Source organism: Sinocyclocheilus grahami, unplaced genomic scaffold (genome assembly GCF_001515645.1).
Source record: "Sinocyclocheilus grahami isolate Dianchi unplaced genomic scaffold, SAMN03320097.WGS_v1.1 scaffold891.1, whole genome shotgun sequence".
NCBI lineage: Eukaryota > Metazoa > Chordata > Actinopteri > Cypriniformes > Cyprinidae > Sinocyclocheilus > Sinocyclocheilus grahami.
Window position 1 is genome coordinate 188755 of NW_015506070.1, and position 10012 is coordinate 198766.

Consider the following 10012-nt stretch of genomic DNA (forward strand, 5'->3'; position numbering starts at 1 on the left):
TATAAGACTCAGAACATCAGGCTGGGACCGTGAAATCGCACTGGGAGCCAGGAAGGAGAAACCAGTGAGGCAACATCAAAATCTTTATTTCTCCGTGACGACCTAACGCAATCCAGGTGAGCCGGAGAACTTTTTGGCACTATACTATATATCTTTTGAGGTAGAATGCATTAATGGTTTACTTAGTAGCTGTATGGTCTGCTCCTCAGGTAAGATAATGACAAGGATCTACACCTTCATTGGACTTTTACTTCTTATTCTGATCCAGAGCAGCCTGCAGATTCCCATACAAGAAAACATGGAAGAAAACTCCAGGTAAGAGTAATTCAATTCAGTTATTTCATTTTTAATAGCCTCTGCAGATAGGAATTTTATTGTAGTAATGCAATAAAACACAATCTGGGACACATTTAACCTCAAAAGGGGCTTAAAGAAAATGAAGCATATTTTAAGGTTTTGTTTTTGTATTTTTATTTACTTAATATATTTATAATTTAGCTGCAAACTTCTGTAAAAGTATGTCACTAATAAATTCAATTAAATGCTTTTTTTTTCTTTTGATTTTGGGGTTGACATATCTCCGACATGGTGATTCTTTTTGGAATTTTCATTTTTGGATGAACTATCCCTTTAAGTCAGCTTATGTGCTTCCCACAAGGCATGCACTGAAGGACATGGTTGCTGCAAGGTATGAAGTGACAAAACAGAAGGTGAAAAAAGCAAGCACTGTGAATCTGACATCAGACATGTGGACATCAATGAACATGGATGCTTACCTTGCAGTAACTTGCCATTACATCAAAGAATCAAAGTTGTCCACTGTTGTCCTGGGAGTTTTGAAGTTCCCTGAAGCCCACACAGCTGAGCACATTAAAGAAGCAAAGACTGTTTTTCTGGAGTCATGGGGAATAAGAGACAAAGTCACATGCCTTGTCACTGACCATGCCTCAAACATGACTCTGTGTGTAAACCTTCTTCAGATCAGACACATTCCCTGCTTTGTTCACACCTTAAACCTAGTGGTGAAAAAAGCCCTCCCTCAGACAGCAGATCTCAGTGTCAGTAGAGATCAGTGCAAAAAAGTGGTTACCTTCTTCAGATCCAGCACCAACACCACTGAGAAACTGTCTGCAATCCAGCAGCAAATAAGCAGGCCAAAAAAGTATGGGATTACATTTCTGCCACATTTCTGCACGCGAAAGATCATATTTTGAACGCACAAAAGTGCATTTTGCAAGCGCGCGATCTGAGTTTTGTGGAGAAAACGTTTGTTTCGCAAAGAAAAATGTATTTCGAGCACACGAAAATCAATTGTGCATTTAAAATAAGTTTTTGGATATGTGCAGACCTTCTCTTTTGCGCGTGCAACGTTTCACTAGCTTGCTCACCTGATGCCCGCCCTCAGTGCTCCCTAAATACCAACAGCTCGCTTGCTCAACACAACCCAGCCTTACAATGTGCCATAATTCCAGCCAATCAGAGACCATGCTGCTAAATTCTGATTGGCTGCCTTGACAACCACTCACAACATTCCTTGCACTACCTCAACAGCAGAAGAGGAAAAATAGAGTGCATGCATAATTATTATGCAAGTTCATATTCTGATTATATTTTTTTCCAAGCACATTTTACCAATTCCAAACAACATCAATCTTAATAACCACTATTAATCTTGTATTTAATCACTTAAAATATATATATTATTATTCATGAAGGCTGGAAGTGAAAAACGCCTTATATTCTAGTCGCGCCAGTGAAACTAACTGAGCAGCCATCTTTACACTCTTGTCTTTGAACTTCCGTTTTTGCATAACTCTATAGCACGACTGTTGAAGAGTAATTTGCTGGTTTAGTAGATTTACTTATTGCAGAGTTCGAAGCAAATGTCATAACAAACGTGAGTAGAACGGGAAGATTTTAAAACCAGCGGTTCATTCTTAAATTGAAACGAACAGCTCCAGTCCGTAACTTTTTTTGGTTAAAAATTCTCAGAAATCAATATTTGAGCAAGTGCATATCTAACCAGTGTTCAAAACTATCACCTTATTTTAGCTCGATTCACAACTGTAAGCTTATAATAATGTTTTCTCATTTGAGTGGTACGGGTAGGTTTTCGCGGGAAATTCGAGCATGCTGCTGCGTCATTACGTCACGTCTGTAAACAAGATTGAGTCCTGGCTAGTAGGCAGGGCCGCATTAATGCACAGGCTTAAGCCCAGGGCCCCGGGCTGAGGGGGGCCCCCGGTGATGCCGGAAATATTGTAAACGCATTTTATACCATTACCTTTAAATTACACTTTATCGCTTTTGGTTTGAATGCGCGTGTGGGCATTGCATGTACTGCGCGAGAAGTGTCAGTAAAACGCTCCCAAATATGAAAGAGAAAAGGGGAAAATAAGCAAAAATAAAGTGAAAAGTCATGCAGTCAAATTTGTTGAAAAAAAAATCCAAAGCTCACGGCATATTTTAACGCAAGGCTAAGAGAAGATGCAGATCACAGCAAAGGTAGGTCATGCTAGCAGTAGCTAGATACAGTAGGCTATAATTAGTCAAACAATAAACTCCTTTTTCATCTTAACATATTTGAGCTCGCAGTATTAGCCATCACACACTAGAGCTGTGGAGTATGATCATTTTTATGATGCATCGCGATGTTGATGTGGACGATTCTGCATAAATGTAATTAAATAAGCCTATCATCATACATATTAATGTAGGCTACTGTTTTATTAAAATAAATTACTCTTGTTATAGGCTACTTTTAATTAAGAAATGTATCTGAATATCTGTCTTGGTGAGTAGGCTATTCGCATAAACAGACGGTTATTTCGTAAACAGATTCATGATTTAGATCTTTATATAACAGCTACAACTCAAACAATGAACAAAACGAGGGAATTACTCCTCTTGACTGAATGAATTTGTAGCTTTATTCTTTGTAATCAATACACTAAAGACTATGCAATGATTATACTTATTTGATTATTCAATTTCTGTATGTCTTGCCTCTGTAAAATAGATGTAAAAGTAAAGCAGTTAATTTTTTTATAGGCCTATATTGCATTTTCTCTAGTTTATTTGCATCTTTGTTTTTATTTTTAATTGGCTAACAAAGGTAAAATAAAAAAGAGCTTTATTGTGATTATTACTATGGTAATCATTATTAATTAAACAATTGGAGGAGAAGATGCATTGTGATGCATCATAATCAATCGAATCAAATCGTGAAGCAACTGAAGATTCACACTTGCGATTTTGCCAAAAGGTCTCAACAGTGGTTCAAATTTTGATTTGCCCTGCCACAAAAAAATTGTTTTATCATTGTTTTTTTAATACCAAATTTATAGATAGGCCTACCTGTTAAATTTTACAGTTCTCGAATCTAATTGAAGACAAGTCAGTAAATAAGAACAAATGAACCAATTACAAACAACAGAACAAATAGCCTAAATAAATGAATAAATAGAACAAAGATAAAAATGAAACAATGCGTTAGGTTTTAGAGTTTGTAGGTATTCAGGTACAGAAATTGCATACATTTTTTACTTTTGTATGTATTTTCCCGGAAAGAAACGCAATTCAGGCTTGCCCGCTGTTTGAGATGCTGCTCTATATGTGCGCTCAGAACACACTGAATGGAGGTCTGCATGAATGCTTTAAACCCTCTTGAATGTTTAAATTTCGTGACAAATCCATCATCTGTCCCAAGCGTCTTTCACGCTGGCCCCGGGCCATCGGGCAGTCCTTATTGTCCAGCTGGTGGCCTTAATTTTAATTAAAAATGCTAAAATACCATTTTGATAAACACTTAAAAATTTAGCATACTGTAGCACGTTACAAAGGTTTCACTCGTTAATACTAGTTAGCGGTCAAGAATCAAGAGTCTTGATCAAGAGTCAAGAACTATCGTGATTAACAATATTTCACATCTTCTATTTCTTTTGGTTAATGTTAATAAATTATGTCACTATCATTAAGGTAAATCAGAATCAGAATCAGAATCAGAATGAGCTTTATTGCCGGGTATGTTTACACATACGAGGAATTTGTTTTCGTGACAGAAGCTTCCACAGTGTAACAGAATGACAGTGACAGAACAAAAAACACAGATAATAAAAATAAAAATAGAACAAGTAAATAAGGAATAAAAATATATAAATTGACAATTGTGTGTGCAGGTATATTACAATAGGGCAGGAGGAGGTTTGGGATGATAGTGTTTAGTGACTTAAAAAATTGCATGTGTAGAGTAAGATTAGTGAACATGTAAATTAACTTACCAGCCTGTTACAAAGAGCCACAAGCAGTTTGACATATTTGTGAAGGAGTAACTCAAAGTGCACAGAACGTTTTGTAAATGTGTACATTTACCTTTAATGATATACCTTCCTCTGTTCTTTAATGTTAGTTCATAGTGCATTTAACCAACATTAACACATGCAATTTAATGCTACACGTTTTTACATAGATATCTGTGTAAAATATGTCCGGCTAAGTGTATGTGTATTTCATGCAGTGATATTTGTGTCTATTTTATATGACAGACCTGTTTAATCTTGTTAATGTCATTTATAGCTGCAAAATAAAAGGCTGACAACTTGAGCTTTGATTATAAAGACTGAGTGAATGTAGGCTGTAGTTCTCGTTGATCAAGGGCCCCTAACAGTCTTAATGCGGCCCTGCTAGTAGGTTATGGCATGTGAGGATGCTGCAGGTGACGGATCGTTTAGCCTTTTCTCACAGCAGCTGGAATAATTAAATTTATCATTTTGATGGCGGATTGTAATCCATTAAGGATCATGTGTTTATGAAACACATATGTGACCACAAAACCAGTCATAAGGGTAAATTTTTCGAAATTGAGATTTATACATCGTCTGAAAGCTGAATAAATAAGCTTTCCATATATGTATGGATTTGTTTGGCACATGCAATTTAATGCTACACGTTTTTAGATATCTGTGTAAAATATGTCCGGATATGTGCATGTGTATTTCATGCAGTGATATTTGTGTCTATTTTATACGACAGACCCGTTTAATCTTTTGTTAATGACATTTATAGCTGCAAAATAAAAGGCTGACAACTTGAGCTTTGATTATAAAGACTGAGTGAATGTAGGCTGTAGTTCTCGTTGATCAAGGGCCCCTAACAGTCTTAATGCGGCCCTGCTAGTAGGTTATGGCATGTGAGGATGCTGCAGGTGACGGATCGTTTAGCCTTTTCTCACAGCAGCTGGAATAATTAAATTTATCATTTTGATGGCGGATTGTAATCCATTAAGGATCATGTGTTTATGAAACACATATGTGACCACAAAACCAGTCATAAGGGTAAATTTTTCGAAATTGAGATTTATACATCGTCTGAAAGCTGAATAAATAAGCTTTCCATATATGTATGGATTTGTTTGGATAGGACAATATTTGGCCGAGATACAATTATTTGAAAATCTGGAATCTGAGGGTGCAAAAAAAATCTAAATATTGAGAAAATCGCCTTTAAAGTTGTCCAAATTAAGTTCTTAGTAATGCATATTACTAATCAAAAATTAAGTTTTGATATATTTACAGTAGGAAATTTACAAAATATCTTCATGGAACATGATCTTTACTTAATATCCTAATGATTTTTGGCATAAAAGAAAAATCAATAATTTTGACCCATACAATGTTTTTTTGGCTTTTGCTACAAATATACCCCAGCGACTTAACACTACTTTTGTGCTCCAGGGTCACATGTGTGACTGAAATTAAATTATTCCAGTTTTAAGTGTGCATCTGATTACAGATAGCCCGGGATTACACAGGATTTGTATTTTAAAGAAAGCCAGTTCGAAGGAAGAATAATTTGCTTTTTGGGTTAAAAGAATTTCTTAATATGAAATTCGAATGGTATGATAATTGAGATTAGACTGCACAGAAATTGAAATCTACACGCTAATACACACTATATACACATAGTCACGCAATGCTGATGTTGTTAACATTAACAATTTGAGAACAAAATATAACAATAACAATAATTTGCACGGTTTGATGTGATATGAGATTATCGATTGTTAGATTTAAACGTCATTGGTAGCGCGATTTATTGTAATGCTTTTTCTTCCTCAGTTGGTCAGAACAAACGTGGCAGACTTGTTACTTACTTGTTCTGATGACAATATCCGGTGAAAATTCTTATTTGGGTCATATATTCTAAGACGAGAATCTGTGAAACCTAAGTACAGTATCCACACCGGTGCGGTGACTGACAGCCACACATTCACTTCAAAACATTAGATTCATCCGCGCTGGAGCTGTGCCGGAGCACAGCCCACGCAAGGAAGATAAATCTGCAAGTAACTGCAATTGCAGGTTTCAAACAGAGATGGCGACAAAGAGGCAAAATTTACAGACTGCAGCTTTAAGACAACGAGTGCAGTGCTGAAAAGGGCAGAGCTACATAAAATCAACAGGGAACATTTTAACTTAATTTTTTTTGCAGACACCTAAAATAAATTGCACTTACTATTAATATCTATACTAGATTCTTTTAATACCTATTGTTTTTTTTTCTTCACACGAAACTATTTACATTGTCTTGTACTTGTTTTCTATTCGTATATAAATATTTTCAGTCTACTTTCTATAATGGGCTTGTACAGCAACTCACGATTTATTATTAGGCTATTATCAGCAAATCTGAGGATGTGGTTGAAGATGTTTGCACTAATAACATTAGTATTTGCTCACAAAAATTATTTGGGCATTAAACCTCAAATATGACTCAAGCTATTACTCTGTCACTCTACATCCACAAGAGCGTTTTATTTACTGTTAAAATCACATTTATTCAACAAACTGTATGTCAGACTGATATGACTGACATATTGTGCATTTTTTCCTTGGTAATTGCAGAAACAAGGTATGAGATATACTTCATCATGGCATACATCAATATTCATACGGCAGAGCTTTTTATTTCACTGTAGAAGAAATAGCAGGAATAAAATCTCCAGAAAAGTCTAATTAGTTCCCTCACAGTTCATGAAATACAAGTGCAAATGAAGGTAATGCTTATGTCATAACCCAAAAAAAGCATACAGATAAAAGATCCCAAAGTCACACCATACAGAGGATCTAGTGATAGTTCATTCAAGTTAATTTACAAAAACATCAAAATAGTCAAAAGAACTAGACATTATAATAATGCAACAGGACTTAAGCCTAAGTCAACATTTTAATAAACTGTGAAAATATTTGCATGATAACAATCACTCTTGTCTTTCAAAATCAAACCATCTGTGTGTGAAGATATAAGCCATGCAAAACAAATATACATAATAATAAAAGGAAAACATTTGAATCAATTTATGGTAATGATTATAAAGTATGTATGATTTTTTAATCTATTTTGTTATAAATACACATAGCATTATAAGCGGCAGAAGTTAAAGTTTTTAAATGGAAATTATTAATTGCATGATGACCTCAACATGCAAAACCTTCATTATTAGATGGACCCGCACTTCTAAAACACTATTGCTTTATTTTGTGAAAAGGGAATGTAGTCTGTATCTACAGTATCCAGTGAATGCATTCATTTGCTTACAAGAGATAATGCAATCATTTTGAGGGAACCGTTTACTGATGTGCAGCTGATATGACTTCAGATGTCTCTCCACCACCATTATTAGCATGAAAACACATCCACACTTTGGCATTGTGAGGATCGACGTACAGCCTTCAAAATAGAGGTATAAACTCTGATGGAAATAATATTTACACAAGCAGCATTCTTGGTACAAATTTTTGCAGAAAAAAAATTAATAGCTAAAATGAATTTTCTATGATTAACATTGCATTAAAGCACAGGTAGTCTTAAACAAAACACAGCAATTGTCTGATATTAATGATATTGCAGGTATATCAAGAATCTACAGTAGCCTATGTTTTTATGCTTTTTATTCAAGCGTCTTAAAAGTAAATACACTGACTACATTAATACTGACCCTCAAGCAACCTGGGGTGAAGTGTATCGCTTAAGGACAAAATATGGCAATGGTGTGAATATACTGAATATCATCAAAAAGGGTAAAAATTATACAATTGGTTTAGCTATATATCACTCAGCCTTACAGTGAATCTGTAACTTTATATGAAAAAAGTTTCTTCACCACCCCAAAACATGAATACAAAAACTGTGATGCATGCGATTTAATGATAAAATGGCTATTAATTGCTCACCTACAGTAGATATTGTCTACACATTTAAAACTGTACCTTTAGGGAAGTGAAAGTTGTGCAGTAATGCTATTTAAAAAAAAAAATACAAAACATAAAATACTCCAAAGTGCATTTAAAATAAAAGTTGAAACTAATTTCACATTCTGCCACACTTTCTTCTCATCTCCCACACAACAATCACCACTTTATTTGCTGGTTTTACTATATGCACAAGCTTTATATCTAGAAGCCAAAAATCTTAGCATTGTGATGTAATTTAAAAATACAGAAACACCAGACAAGACAGGGAGCCGAGGTGTCAAACAAGTTATTAGACTGTCACTGTGCGTTTACTTGTAAACTAGCAATACTTTAAGGTAAAAAATGCTAGAAAAAAAGTCTCCAGAAGTTAATTAAATCTGTAACAACTTACAGAAAATTATAACATAAATGTGAAAGGTTTACTTTTCGGAGTAGGTTTAGAGGTTGAGTATATGTATGGGGAAGTCTGAAGCAATTATAATGTGCATTATTTATACCTGTAGGAATGGTTCGCAAAAGAAAAAGTAATAAACATAAATGTATGTATGTGATATATTATTTGATATATATATATTATTTTATTTTTTTTTGGTGAACTATTCCTTTAAAAACAATACGTTAATGTACAATAATGTTTGGATAGCTAGGTAAATGTGTGTGTGTGTGTGTGTGTGTGTGTGTGTGTGTGTGAATACAGTGAATCTTCTTTCCATCAACGCTCCTTGTGCACTTTCTTATTAGACAGGCTGCAAAATGACATAAAAAGGGAATTAGTTCACTTGTATTACCCTAAACTGCAATAGCTCTTTAGTGCATAATGACTATATTGAGCAACTGTTTATCAATTAAGCGAATCCCGTTTATTTACTCCATAGAGAAACTGATTTTCAACAATACTATACAAGACTATTAAGACAGACCTCTCATGAGCTTGGAATCTGTCGACTGGAAAAAGTGTTATGGATTATGGACTCGTATTTTAGCCGGAAGCAACAGTTGTTAAAATGCCTTGATGGATTTGTTTCTTACAAACACACAGCTTTTGGCTTCTCAAGACATTAACTGATGGACTGGAGTGGTGTGGATCAGTGGTTCTCAAACTTTTTACAGCCGCGTACCCCCTGGGGCATTTAACATTCTTCTGCGTACCCCCTCTCTTCCACTTAGACCGCAGTCACACCTTTTCTATTAAAGGACAATATTTGCACCCTTAAATTGATTTACAGGTGCATTTTTTGTATCTTTATAAAGGCAAATATTTTCTATCCTTATTAATTGTATGTCATGTTTTATGTCATATTCTTCACATTTCATTAAGTGTATTATTAATATAATAAATAAAAGTAATAAATGATGGCAAATCGAAGTGATACTTGTAGATTTAAAAATAAAACAGCCAATAGGTGGCGGCAAGTCGCTGTCTTAATGAGCCAGGCGTCGCGTCATTCATTCATTCATTCAGTAATAAAAGCAAAATGCTGTAGTTATGAATGTGTTATTAATCACTGACTCTCCGAATCAGTCAAAGCCGCAGATTCGTTCACTAATGAAACACCGCCGTATATTTGCTCTTCATGTTATTAAGTGAAGATCTACTTTAAAGATACATTGAACAGCAGTGCGATTTGCTAAAGCAGCATATTCAGCTGGCATCCTATCACATGCATGCTGCTTGTGTGGATGCAGTCAGTTTTGACCGCAAAAGATGTGGTAAGCTGATTGGATATCATGTATTTGACCGTTTACGGGACCCCCGTTTT